The sequence below is a fragment of the Brienomyrus brachyistius genome, chromosome 6 (assembly GCF_023856365.1).
Source record: "Brienomyrus brachyistius isolate T26 chromosome 6, BBRACH_0.4, whole genome shotgun sequence".
Classification (NCBI taxonomy): domain Eukaryota; kingdom Metazoa; phylum Chordata; class Actinopteri; order Osteoglossiformes; family Mormyridae; genus Brienomyrus; species Brienomyrus brachyistius.
In genome coordinates, this window is record NC_064538.1 from 26414669 (window position 1) to 26429898 (window position 15230).

At 39.3% G+C, this 15230-nt stretch overlaps 1 protein-coding gene across 1 annotated transcript in view; it reads left to right on the plus strand.

Moving 5' to 3' along the window:
- The first annotated feature begins 4834 nt into the window (after positions 1–4834).
- The window catches only part of LOC125745402 (caM kinase-like vesicle-associated protein), a 42936-nt gene continuing 32540 nt past the window's right edge, over positions 4835–15230 (plus strand). Inside the window, exon 1 of the mRNA XM_049018241.1 lies at positions 4835–5084. The gene's annotated coding sequence lies outside the window, so the exon portion shown is untranslated. The remainder of the gene's footprint in view (positions 5085–15230) is intronic.

Below are 15230 nucleotides of genomic sequence, written 5' to 3' on the forward strand. Positions count from 1 at the left end.
AATATATCACTAATTTGTTAGAGCAGACAACCACGAGTAGTAACACTTTCAATTAAAAAATAGCCTATTTTTCTTTCTAATAGGAAAATGTACTCTTGGGATTAAACTGATTTACAAAATACTCTGAAAGGTGAGCCCGCCAGGCTGCAGCAGGGTGCTTATTAAAGGGATCGTATTCCCATTGCTTGTTATTACACATTGATTGCATATCAATTCTGTTGTCAAGGAAACCAGTGTCTTTAACAGACTCCATAACGTGATACGTAAATTCATGCATGTCACCTATGTTCAGGCTGCCATCAGTCATAGTAAATCTGTCATGGTTAAACATTTCCGGTTTCAAAAAGGTTTGAACATTTGATATATTGAATTCAAAAAGAAAGACTTTTGAGTTATTTTAAGCTGTAGGATTGATCAAATTAGACAAAACAAAGATTTAACTTCTACGAAAACAAAATATTAAAAACTTGGGCTACTGTCCTGAGTAAAAGCACAAGTACATCATGCAAATTTTATTTTTCATAGCAGATATTAAGAAACCTGAGCAGTTTGAAAAACATAAGCAGTTCGCTGATGGAGTTGGATTTCTTCAGAAATATGCTTCATATGATCAGTACAGGGGCGGCATGGTGGTGCAGTGGTTAGCACTGTTACCTCACACCTCTGGGACCCGGGTTCGAGTCTCCGCCTGGGTCACATGTGTGTGGAGTTTGCATGTTCTCCCCATGTCGTCGTGGGGTTTCCTCCGGGTACTCCGGTTTCCCCCCACAGTCCAAAAACATGCTGAGGCTAATTGGAGTTTCTAAATTGCCCATAGGTGTGCATGTGTGAGTGAATGGTGTGTGAGTGTGCCCTGCGATGGGCTGGCCCCCCATCCTGGGTTGTTCCCTGCCTCGCGCCCATTGATTCCGGGATAGGCTCCGGACCCCCCGCGACCCGATAGGATAAGCGGTTTGGAAAATGGATGGATGGATGGATGATCAGTACACAATTTTGTCCCGGCTACTTCTAACTATGGGTGGACTTCTGTGCTGTTCTGTTGTCTTATTTTGATCTAAGATTTACCTCTTTTTTTGGAGCGTGCAACCCCTCAGTTATACATGAGAGGTACACTTGATATACCCACACAAAGATAAGTCGGTGACAGGAGTTTGCATTAAGTCCAATTTTTAAAAATGTTACCAGTGACTTTATTGGACACAACCTGTGCCCGAGCACCATGGGTAAATCAAGAGTGACTGCCTTTTCTGACTGCAATGACAGAAGCTGTGAAAAGGCTGTTTGAAGAAGCGACGCACACGTTCGAGGAGCTAAGCGAGAGTTTCACTGCCCATGTGAGTCACGGGGAGCTGTTCTGTCTAAATCTGCCGGATAGTCAGCTATAGGGGTACATCCAGCTACCAAATCTAATGGGTATCTGCTGTGGCATTAACTGCCACCTTGATGGGGGTTGGTAAACAATATCAGTTTAACACTCTTACCCTTCCGCAGAGAATTTTGATCACCGGTTGCTATGGTAACCACAACAAATCAGGAGATACAGGTACTTGGATTATTTATAACAGGTGCTCAGATTTACAGATGATGTCATTTTTATTCAAATTTGCATTTGTCTTAGACATTCTAAAAAGAAGCACTGAACATTTTTTTTGTATGTGATCGCTACCAGCTGTTGGGTTACAACAATTACAGGCTGTTGAACCCTTATCCGTCCACATCCAGCGGATCTTTTACTTGTGGCCATTTTTAAATGATCTCAATCCAGGTCTGTTTCATAAGCGTCTTGCTTGATGTTTTATTTCATTTCCTAGTTAGTGCCAAAGCTGTGTGTTCTGGCACCTAGTCTTAAAATCTCCCAGTTCCATTTTTATCCTAAACCTCACATTTGTCTCTCTATAGAATAAACAACTTTAAGTATAACAAATGAGAAGAAGATTCAAAACAATTTGCAGTAGACCCCCCCAACTCTTACAATGGGGTCTTACAATCAGGACCAAGGGACAATCCAACAAAAAAGCACCGTCTTATTTCTCATAGCAGTCAAATATAATGACTCTCAGTCTTTTTTTAGCAAAATGAAAAGCTCAGCCTGTATTTCACAGTTCAGGTCATGCTGGAAAGACAACAACTTTGTCTTGGCAGTGATGTGTGTCCTTGTCCCTCAGACTCTGATGTTATTAGTTTGATTAAAATTTTAAATCAACATTCATGAGTCCAGAGGAACGGGCATCACCAGTGTCAACATCAGACTTTTTAAATGGAACATTTGGCTCTTACTGGAGGTCTGCTTCTTGTTTTTCACAGAACAGATATTGCAGATATTTTACATGAATGTTTAATTTTATCGATAGAAAAGGAAACACTTTATAGTGCAGAGCTCCTCTTCCTCGTCTTCACCACTATTTTGTGATACACTAATAACAAAGAGGTAATGACTCATTAACAATTGCTCGTGCAGAAAGTAACAAACAGCAGAGAATATTAATCAAAGTAGCCTTATACTGTATGTATGTCTGTCCAGAGTTACTGTCTGATTGACCAGAACCAAGGTTTAATTGCAGTGATGTGTGAATTTGTGGGGACATCAAAAACAAGGCTTTCAGTAGCAAGCTGGAACATCTTTATTTTATTTCTATTTTTTAATTAATTGCTACTTCTTTTTTAACAGTTCCATGCATGTGAGGTAAATACGTCTTACGAATACATTAAAGGTGAATTTCCATTAAAACCAGCTAAAAGAGATACCTTAAAACAGTGCAGTAAGAGAGCACCTGTACCACCTCCATTCAAAATCTGAATTTAGAAACATGACAAATACAGATAGAAAAATTAGGCATTTGTGCTAGAAAATAGCTCAGCAAACTATTTCTCATGCAACTCCAGCACTGAAATGCTACTATTAGTAAAAAGGAAAGATTGATAATCTAATCTGCTTTGTAACTGTCAGAGAAGGTTAGCCAGGAATGAAGCACTGATAAATTCATACTGATTTTATACATTTATGTGGCATGCAGAGGGCTCAGGCTTTTGAACATAGCAGTAAAAGTCAACATATAACAAACAAATTTTAAATACAATGCCCTTTGGTGGTGGAATCAAAAGCTTTCTGCCCAATAAATGATGCACAGAAAAGGGGAGGCCATACAATATACATGTGAGGAAATAATTAGTTGTAATATTGTGACCTGTAGGAAAACCACAGTAAAAGCAATGAATCACAATAAAATGGTACATTTTTCAGACAGTAGGCCTATAGTACAGATCCAAACCGTGGATCCACTAGTTCTCAGTGAAAAACAAACACTTAAAGAACAGATTAAAGGTCTAGACTGGACTCAAAGAGGACAATAACAATCCAAAGTCATACGCAGAATACATTAAAAGGAAGGTATATACAGAAAAATCCATAAACCTGAAGTTATGCTCAGATTGCAGTTTGGGAACAGAAAACACTTGGCAAGTAAAGAAAAGCTGCGGGATTTTTTGACTGTCCAAACAGTTAATGAGTTAATGAGAAAGAGGAAGTGTTTAATTTGTGCCGGAGCTTGGCGGAGTTCAGCCCTGGGACCTCTGGCTCTCGGCAGCATGCGCTCTGCCACCTCTGAAGTGCGCGTGCGCTCAGTCATCTCACGCGCTACCCCAAATGAAATTGAACTTAAAAAATAATTTGGAATACATACTAATTTAAGCAAACACACACACACACACTGGCCTTGTATGTATGGTTGTGTTGTATGATTTTTTTTACATGCTTCCGTCTAGAATATTTCGCAGATCTGACTTTTGATTTTAAAGGGGACAACCGCACCACGCGCGCGCATTACATTATTTTACCTTTTGGACCATTAAACTAATCCAATAGGGTAAGTCTACCTTACAGTATGATGTAACTAACAGATGAATAAGTAGTAGCGTAATATCGCTGTTAAATACCCGATTTGTGGGTGTGACGTCACTCCGGCTCTTTACATACCGGTGGTCACAGTAGGTCTCTGGAAATAAGTGAATATAATTGTTTAATTTATATCCCAGTGAAAGTAGCGTCGACAATTGCGTGTGGGCGCAACACTTAGAAAAGGAAGCATATGACAAAAGAACAGCAGCATACCAGTTTTGGTGTTATGTAAATCAAACCACAGGTGCTACATACTGAACCAGTTAGGTAACAGACAGCATGGTTTTTCCATTCACACAGTTCGGAGCTGCTCCTTTATTTAATTTAAACTCGGCCATGAACTCTGACCTGTGCATATGACATGGCATGCAGTCACCTGTAGGGTTTCACGTCCAGACCAGTATGAATATCCTTTAGAATAGTAGCAACATTTTCCACTAATCAAATTTCAATGTTAAGTCCCCTTCCAAAGTAGAAGGAAGAGCTTGTCTATACGGGGCACGCTGAATGACGTTCATTTTATGACACCCATCTCTCTGTGTCGATTTTTTTTTTGCTTTATAACATTATCTAATTTACCTATTTTATTAAAGCATTGTTATTTACTAAATCGGACATTTGCAGCTTTTTTGACAGCAGTGATTTTTTTGACGTATACCCCGGCAAAAAAAGAAATAGAATTAATAAAACAATAACGTATGCCTTTATGGGGTCAGTGCTACTGATTTAAACTTTACTAAATGCAACGTGTGTGTTTGCGTTTTTAATAAGAAGCGTCTTTTTCGCAGAATAACTGCTGATTCCCTAAATTGTTGCTTAGCCTACTTGTTGATAATATATTTATAGATAAATCTTGCATTTCTGTGCAGAATTCGTGTTATATCGCCTTAATTCCTTCTTAATTCTTCTTCATCAACGCAGCCCCCATCACTCCCCCCACCCACTTCCCCTTTTCCCCCCATCGATGAGTGCGTAATGGTACCACTGAGTGTTTCTGAAGTCTAGCTGTCCGCGGAGTGCTGGGGAAGAGCTGCGATTCATTGTTTATTAGGGAAAAGGAGCGGGCGCCTCATCGCGACGGACGGCGACGCGCTGCTGGCAGGTGCCTGAACAGAACCTCCTGTCTCCTCGAAAGCTGAGAGGGAAAAGCGCAGTGGAATCCATATTCACTGAGAAACTAGTACCTTTGGTAAGTGAGCGCAAATGGTTATTGCTGTGTACATAGTGTAAGGGCATCTGCAGCTATGCACGAGCTTTAAGTAATGAAATAAGGTATTGCGGTATAATGCACATTAAAGATCTCCACACATCCATGCTTTTCGCAAGTGTACTACCTGGATATGATTTTCTGGATCTTTCCCCTTGGTCTCGGTGTATGCAACATGTTCGTAAATGTCTGGTAATGTTGCGTTTACAGTGGATGAAATTTGCTTTTTGTTTTTGAACAACCCGCAGCATGACGTAAAAATAATTCACTATTTCTCGATGCTGTAAACTTGTGAATCAGACGGCGACGTGAAAGTGTCACGCAGAGGCTCGCTTGCTCACTCGAAAGATGTTGAACTTTGTTGCGAATCGCCAAATGTAAATGGTCTTTTTTGGTTTTTGTAAATGAACGGTTAAGTATCTGTAAACGCAGAAATAGTTAAGCTGATTGTTTACAAAAGTGAAAATCTTGTATAAAAAAGATCAACAGAAAGGTGATCAGTCAACTTACTGTTTTTTAATATATACTTGTAAATGTTTTGTGTATATTAATAGACTACAGTAGTTGCGATGTGAACCATAAGTTTATCGCTTCGTGTTTTTTCGATGTATATTGCGCTGTATTGTACTTCTAAAATCGCTCGACCAGCATAAAAAGGCATCTTATATACCGCTTTTTTATCGCGTATTTTTAGGATTTAACGCAGTTATTTCGTCATGTTTCATACTTTATTCATGGATACCTTTTACGCATCCTGTTTCTTGATATGCCTGTTTGGACATGTAATCGTATATTACAAAAAAGTATACACACGGCTCCAGAATTGAAAATATATTGATGATAAATTACAGTATTTCCAGCAAACGGCATTTTTTAAGAGTTAAGTTTTCTACAGTTTGTACTAGATATCTTGTAACAGATTTTCTTAAACCCCTTAGAGTTGAGTTTAAGATGCAGACATCAATATTTCATTTAGAGTAAAACCAGATTTATAGTGCCGAAATAATCGCACTTCATGTGTTGAATATGAAATTTTCTTTACTTCTAATGGATATAGAAACACCTGTCATCTATCCATCCATCTTCCAACCAAGTCAATGATACGGTACCTGATTTTCATACATGCCTAAATTTATTGCAAATTGAATACTTTCACCCCGAACGTAGCTTCCAGGATAGGCTACAGACCCCCCGCAACCCTCTACAGGACAAACAGGTATAGAAGATGGATGGATAAAATAAAAATAAAAGGCTTATTTATGAGATGGGGTGCAATCTGAGCATTGTAAAACGCCTCAGGGCAGCTTCCCGACTGTCTTCTTGCTCACCTGATCTCGTGTTTCGTTATCTGCCTGTGACTATACCAACATGTCAGTCATCAGTTCAGTTACTGTACCAAAATGATATACAGTACCTGTGAGTTCCTAAGACTGGGAAAGCTTATAAGCTGATGGGGCTCCAGTAATGCTTGCATTCCATTTGGGAAGGGAAGTGCTTGGGGCATTCTCGTGAGGTTGCAGATTTCACTACATTTTCAATGCATTTAGAGAGGCAGGCAGGTATCCTTCAGGAGCCGCTAGATTTGCAGTAATTAGAGTTACTAGTCTGAAACGTTTCTCTTTTCTTGGTCAGGACATAAGTGAGTCATAAATTATTGCAACAGCACAGAATTTTTCAGTTTGTTTTTGCTATTGATACTTAGTTTCCTAGTCTTAGTTGGTCTGGTTCCCTTTGTCTAACACAAAAGCCATGAGTACCAACCAAGCCCCATATTAAATAATAAAGTGCTGGATGGCTGAATGTATGTTTGCACCAGTGCTGCAAGTGTCATAATGACAAAAGTAGAGTCCTGGTTTTTGCTTCCTAAGGTATTTTTAAACAACAGTACTGTACAGCTGAGGTCATAAATGGGGGGGGAGGGGGTCTGCAGAATTTTTGCAGGCAGTTCACAGAAACATAAATCTTGAAAAAATGCATTCATGCTACTCCAGTGCTACTCCCATGATACTCCCATGCTACTCCCATGCTATTCCCATGCTAACAGTCCTCTGCTCTTATCTTTTTTCTCTTAGTAAAAGAAGGTTTTACATTTCTTTCTCAGCATAGCCAAAACATTTAAAGCCCCCCCCCCCCCAGCCCATAGTAATCAGGCATTAGAGGCAGGTGTCCTTAGCTTTAGTCTATTTCCATTGGGTGGTCCACCACCCTTGCTTTAAAGCTATCTCACAGCTATTTTACAGCTGCAGCTATAGTACAGCTATTTCCACTTACTAGTAATGCCTGTAACAACCCCCAAAAACGAATTATCAGATTTACCTTTTCCCGTGTTACTTATTGACTGTGAGAAGAAAATGATCTTAACAAACAGTACAATTTCATCAGAGGTATTAGTGGTACAAACTAAAAAAACTTTCAGAGAAGCCAACAAATTGATACAACACTCATATTTAAATGCTAAATATGAAACACATATATTCCACACCAAAGAGTACATGTTTACAACATTCACAACTAACATAAATGCAAAAATACATATAGAGTCACCCCTTCAGATTCACAAATTTGACATTCGTAGTTTTGGTTACTTGCTGGTTGGCCGTGAACAATTAACTGGGAATTTTTTTGAATGACGGGTAAACCAAAAACATATAAACAATACTGGAAAGAATTTGGGTGACATAAAACATATATAAGTATTAGTGTTAATTAATACACTGTTTCTCAAACTTCTTGGGGACACCCAGGCAGTCCAGCACACCTGTAGCAGGTATACAGTTTTCATGATTCTTTATTTCAGGTGTGCTGGAAGCTGGGAGGGAGCAGAAACGTGGACAGTCTAGGGGTCCCTGTGGACTGGGTTTGATAGTGTAAGAGCAAAGTATATTTTTAGAATCAGGTCATTGTAGTATTTCCTTATTCCCAAAATTAAAACTGTGGGATCCACACATCTTGGCATGGTACTGTACACCACGCATCTTTGTCTCATTAACCAGCCTCACTTACATGTCAGCTGTCTCCATGACTGTGGAATCTCACGTTTCTTGCAGTAACTTGTGGAATGTGTTTTGATGCAAACTCTTGTCACTCTATGGGTGAAAAAAAAGTGAAATACCATGAAACAGCCAGAATCTTGAAAAATACCATGATACAAATTTTCGGTCAAAGCCCCCCGGCACCTCCTCCTAGTGGCGACTATGACAGCCATGTCAAGTGCAAAATAATACATGCTCTTTTGGCATTAAATAATGGTGCAGATTTCGCACCGTAAACCTTAGTAAATCACGTTGCGTGATTCACTTAAATACTCTCCTCTTCCAAATTTTGTGCTTTTAAAGGAAATCCCTACGAATGCATATGCAGTATGTCCAGCTGCAAAATGAATTGTGTTAAAGCCTTTCCACTGGTAAGTTTTCATTGCGTGTTTTTTGTAAATCCTGACAGTACTATTTTTAATGCCAAATGAGGGTTTGCGCTGTAGCAAACCATCAGTAAATGTGGCCCCAAGCCTCTCTGCAGCTGCCATTTCCTTCCTTTGTTGCCATAGAGTAGTGCTACTGCTTCATTTTTGGGGCAATTTGTCTGAAAATGAAACCAGGCGTAGACCTTCATCCATAAAATGTTTTACTGAAGCAGTAATAAGATCCATCAAATACTTTTTGACTTATCACATTTAAAAGGTCAAATGTCATCTGCTTTTACCCTTCCCTTTGCTGCCACTAAGCAGCATCAGTACAATTTTGGGTCAGTCTGTCTCACAATTTAATCAGTTCCAGTTCGGCACCCATACAATGTGTCTGAAAAGTTTGAAAATGATCTGTCAAACTTTTTGAGTTATCGTCTTAACAGCATCAAGTGTCAAAACTTTTTTTGGTATCATTATGCAGTGCTGCTTCAGTTTTGGAGCGATCAGTCTCAAAATGTAATTATTTTTAGACCCCATACATACAAGGCCAGTGAAAAGTTTGAAGGAGATCCTTCAAACTGTTTTTGAGTCATCGCCTTACATACTTAAGCCTCTGTGACAGACCAGGGCTAAAAGGTTATGTATTCCCCAAAGTCTGGGCAGTACAATAATGAAATTGATTACATTGGATGATTATCCATGGTGAAGGACAAGGGATTTCATTTGTTCATTTACTGCTTAAAAGGATTCTCAAAGTACTGGCCAGCGACATCTTCACTATTAATAACTCACTATTAAATTTGGCCGACACATCGATCTTTCATTTACCGTTAAATAAAAAAAAATATATAATGTCATTCCTCTTATCTGTGCTGGCAAGCGCAAATTTCATCGCCAGCAAACCCCCCTCTAAGCTTGGCAATTAGCTCAGAGGTTAGCCAGTTACTGGTATGGGTATCAGTGAAATCAAGCAAAAAATATAATGTTTATCAGCGTCAGTTAAAAATTTCCATATCACTTCAGCAATATCATATTGTTTGTTTTTTCCTTAAAAAAACTCACAGACTTTTGATGTCTGTGGTATTTTAAACAGAGGAACTCTTTTACTTGCCCTTCCAAGTTCGCGATAATGCGATGCGTCGACACCATACTCAACATATTTGCATAAGTGATTATGCTGACACATCACCCCCGCATTGGGAAATGCCCCCATCATGAAATCAGGTGCCAGGGTAGTTGTCACATGTGAACACACGCATCAATAATAATTTTGGTGTTGGCCTTTTGGGAGTCATAGATAACTGTTGGGCAGAGATATTGCATTTACTTCTTGCACTGCTGGACCTATGGTTATTGGGGGGGGGGGGGGGGGGGGTAGTGTTAGTCAGTTTTGATTATTGGAGGGAGTTACAGTCCCCAATCCACCCTGTAGTTCATGCCATGGCGATACCCCTTCCAAAGCCAAGCAAAGCCGCCAGTCTTAGTTACTACATAAAAATATGGTTTTCCTGCCATAAATCCTCGGAGCCACAGTGGACGTGGAACTAATGTGTTTTGAACGGAACAGATAGAAAGACATTTATACTTTTTAAATCTTGAACTCTGACTCTGACAGGTTTCTGATCTAAACCCTGGATGTTCCTTTACTGTATAACTGCCCCTGGATTTAATAATGAAACAAAAACATGTCATAGGCTGGTATTTTAAGACTTTGCAGCGGATGAAATCCTTCATCAAACACTGCTGAAAATGGCTTATCGACCAACGTCACCATCTCCATTATTTTAGTCAGTGTCTCTTTAGGTCTTTTGCTGATAATTCTGAGTACTGATAAAGTTTCACATTGGATTTAAAAAATGTGCATTTTTTTGACGTTCATGGCTATTCTTTCAAGGAACTGTTAACCTGAATTTGTACCTTTGTTGAATGTCAGGTGCCTAAATAACTCAACTAAATATTTTGCCCTTACAAAACATTTCAGTAGGAATCAGTGGTCATTGATAAGTTCCTTAAACCACAATACTTTGCTGTGTTATAATTATTTAATGTTTCTGTCCTCTTACTACTTTTGCAAATACTACCGCTTTAATTGTGCTCCAAACAGAAGCCATGTGTGACTTGCGAACTGCTGTTTGAGGATCCCTGATACAGACTGGCCCTCTGTTTGGGATAATTTACATGTTGGCAACAAAAGAAAAGAATATTTTTAGCTTTTTGAAGCTATGGTACTTTATTTTTCTACTCGTACTTGTCTGCCAGCAGAGTCAGCACAGATCTGTGAATAGTCAGTGTTTTGGACCATATTTATTAATTATTTGATTGTTTATTTCTACACTTTCATGGCCTTTTGACAGACTTGTCATTGTGTCATTTGCTCCTTGTTTCTCTAATATAAAAATCTATTCCACATCCTATACATGCTCTTTGTTTTCATTATGGTTTCAGTGTCGGAAAACAGCTGATCCTATTTGCCATATCTTTGAGCTGGAAGGCTTGTATTTGATAGAGTGGATTATTCGTGTTTTATGTGTTTATGATTTGTGCTTGTTGAGCAAGGCAGTGGTATCTTTCTGAAGCTGGTAACCAATGATCTAGGATTTTTATGACTAGCAGACTAGGATACTGGATTTTAAGTACTTTACTGAGACATCACTCTTAGGCCCACACTAAATTCTGTTAGTCAGAGCTGTTTAGATGACTGTCTGGCTGCAGTGTCTGCTGAGTTTTTCACCCAGCCCGATGTAACTTGATGCCATCTCGATTTATGCTTTGTGAGTCATCCCTGGACCAGGGTAGCTGCCAAACTAATGTGATGTCATTCAGCTGAAGGTGTCCATAGTTTGGTTCTGAGATATGACGCAAAATGGTCCAGTGCTTGAGACGCTGCATACGACCGGCTGACTGCGATCCAGCAACCCACAAGATGGGAATGTGTGCTGATGAATTTTCAGCGACACTGATTCATTTTAGCGGGTATGGCAAAAATGCAGTTAGTATAAACTGAATTTTAAACTGAGTCCCACCAGCTGTGCACTCAAACAGTGAAAGTAAAACCAGAGCCATTCAAAGACTTCAGTAACGTGTGTGGGGTAAAGAGATTGTGAGTTTCCTGTGTATTCTGTGTATTCATGAAGTAGTTGTTACACAATAGCAGTTGGCATCCGCTGGTTTTCATGCATACTGAAGAAGTGTAAAATGCAAGTTCATTGCATAGCCAATCCAATGAATTAGAATCTATAAATGAAGGCTTAAGAGGAGAATCGCTGCAGCACCTTCAGTCTAGCATTGCTGGGTACGCCCTATTACGTTATACACTATCATAAATGAAATCCATTATTCTATTTTCAGATAGTATTGTGTCTTCAGCCAGCACATTGGCAACACAAGTTTTTGGTCAAGGTTAAACCTGTCAAATTAGCAGAGGCGGAGATTTCAGGTCCAGAGTGTGCAAATCCAGACTAAGAATTTGTTTCAACTAACCAGTATTTTGTGACTCTTTATACTCAACTGGTTGGTTGAAACAAAATCTTGGTCTGAATTTGTACTCTCTGGACCTGAAATCTCCACCTCTGCAAATTGGCTTGCTTTATGTGCATTGTGTGACTTAGAAGCACAAGCAATTTATTACTAAATGTATCCAAAGTTTCGCACAGTGCTAGAAGATTTTCACATCAACCTCCCCCCGCCCCACACACTTCCACACACTTAAAGAGTTTGTCGGAAATTGAGTGTTAACGAGAGCTGTACTCTACCATGACTCACATACTTATATGAAGTTTAATTACTCGTGCATTTAAAAACCACGCGCGCGTACGCGCTCGCGAGCAGAAAAGGCATCCCCTTCACGCGCTCGCGCTCACTTTACCCTATCTACGGGCTCACGTCTGCACAACACTCGCTTAATTTTCGAACTTCATTTGGAAGATGAAGATGACCACTGGCCGGCAGGGTTGCCAGATTTGGCGAATTCCCGCCAAATGGGCTTATTTTGATTTCCTTAGACGGGTAAAATTTTACTTGTGTAGTGAAATTTTGGTCTGCTTTAATGTATATCGGGAAGGTTTTAATTAAAATCATTAGTGGGAGGTTCACTGGAATCGGCGGACATTCTCATGTTAAGACATTGAGACACTGACAATTAAAAGCATGCTAAAGTGGGGAAAGTACAAAAAGCAGTACCGAAAAGAATGAGAAACACCCAGAACTGAACGTAGATCGCCTCTGTCGCCAATGATTGGTGTAAAGTACATTGTAAATATTGTAATATTGAAATCGAAGCTTGACATGTCTCGCTACGTCAGGGTTGCCAGCTATCACGCATCAGCCAGCCAGATGACCAGAACTGGAAACCTTGCTATATACCGAGTGTAAAGTCTTTTACAGTACAACATCTAATCACGGCGATGTCACAATTAACAGACGACTGAAAACGCAGAGAACTTAAAATCGCGAGCTACCTTGTCTGCCATACATCAATTAATGTAGTACACGATCTGTGTAATATTACAAAACGAGGTAGGTGCATTTAAAATGCGCAGGACCAAGTGCACAGCTGTGGCCAAGTCGGTTTTAGTTGTTTGGGCGTATTTTTTGTCAGAGTGGGCAGGTTGTTAGACATGATTGGGCTGTAAAAACTCAGCTCAGTCTGGCAACCCTGCTGACCAGTCGATGAGAGAACAGCCAGTTTCACGCTGTGTCATGATGTCGGAGCAAGGAAGTCTTACACCTTTCAGAGATCTTATTGTAATATTGCACGTTCGTAGTCGTAATTCGAATCATACATATATGATTCAGAAAGTAACACTTAATGATTAGTTGATTCCGGCCTACAAACACACAAACGTGAATAAAGGGAATACCGGTGTTCTATTTTTCCCACTTCAAGCACTGAATATATACACACATTTTAATAAATAAATAGCCTTAGGAAACAAAAACATTATGAGATATTGCTGATGTTCGCAACATTCATTTATTGACTCAATTATTTACCAAACTATTCATTTACAACATATAATAATCATATACTTTAATAATGTAATATCTGTATGATAACATATATGTATATACTGTTACGTGTGTTTATATTTTGCATTTTTATACTTAGTCTCTTTAAGTAGGTCTACGTCTGCAGGATTCAGATGTAAATACGCTAAGAATTTCATTTATTGTCACTGCGTATACAATAAAGAAATTTATTTAAATTAGAATAATATTCCATTTGCACGTTCTGAACATATACTCTATACTCCAAACAAAAAATGATACTTATTAATGCCGCGCACTTAGACAACATAACCTTTTCAATACAAGAACATAAGAAATTTACAAACGAGAGGAGGCCTTTCGGCCCATCAAGCTCGTTTGTGGAAAACTTAACTAACGGCTCAGAGTTGTTAAAATCTTATCTAGCTCTTATTTAAAGGAACCCAGAGTTTTAGCTTGCACTACATTAGAAATGTTTTCTTACGTTTAAAATGTTCTCCCGCTACTTTCCACTTATACCCACGAGTATTTCAACTAATATCGAAGTAGCCATTTGGCTGAACAGCATCCAGACCTGTTAGAATCATCATGTCCATCCTTAGTGTTGTTTGCTCAAGGCTAAACAGATTCACAATGTTCACCAAAAGTGCAATATTAACCCAACTTCTCGTGATATAACTAGTATCAGGGGAGCACCGCTCCCATGATTTAAACTGGTTCAGTGATGTTGTAGGAAGGAAGAAAGATGCCTTGTTGTTCACAGTGAAATTTACTGTTCGGTGGCTCATTCTGCAGTGACTTTTATATACAGTAAGACGAAGTGGGAAATTCCAGCAATTTAAACACCTTTCTAGAATAAAGCAACTTAATTACAAAAATATAAAGACATTCACAATACTTATTATTTACCTGGGTTACACCTGCGGTGGAATTAAATACACGTGTCTGATTCTGATTACCACCTTGAATGTGCAATATTAAAATAGGATCTCATGAAAATGTTAACTTAGTGTAAGACTTTTTTTACTCCAACATCATGACAGAGCGTGAAACTGGTTGTTTTCTATCGATAGTCAGTGATCGTCTTCTTCATTATCTTCTAAAGCAAAGAACCAATCGTAGGATTCTTAGGGACCAATCAACAAAGTGGAGAAATCAGCCACTGTTCCTGCCTCCAAAGTCTCCAAAGCCCAACCTGTTGAGCGAGCGGGTGTCGTGCAGACACGAGCGCATAGTGGATGATACAGTAGGTTATGCTCGCGAGAGCATACGCGCATGTGGTTTTATCTGAGCGAGTTCTGAGACTAATTAAATGCCATATGTGTTGCTCTGTAACCAAGGCAACATACAGCATCAGAATGGTCAAAATTAGGCAGTGATGCATTAAAGTAGTGATTCAGATTCCAAAGTAATTTGGGAACACCAGGGAGGTCGCAGAATTAGGCACTTTAAAGGAGAAGGGATTTTTTTGTCCCCTGGGGTTTAGAGTGGGGTTTGTGATCCCCATAAAATGCTTTTTTGTATCTTAAAAGTCATCTTCTTTTGTTTTGTGGATTTAACAGAATATTTAGGTAGAATTCCTAGAATTCTGGGTTAGGATGTGCATGAGGACATTGATTTAAGCAGCGAAATAGTTCTCGTCTCTGCACTGTTGAAATGGTCTGAGGTTGTATAGAGCAAATGCCAGGGTTCCCTGTTTTATAGTATGGCCAGTCGCCTCCTAGACTGTCAACACTGTG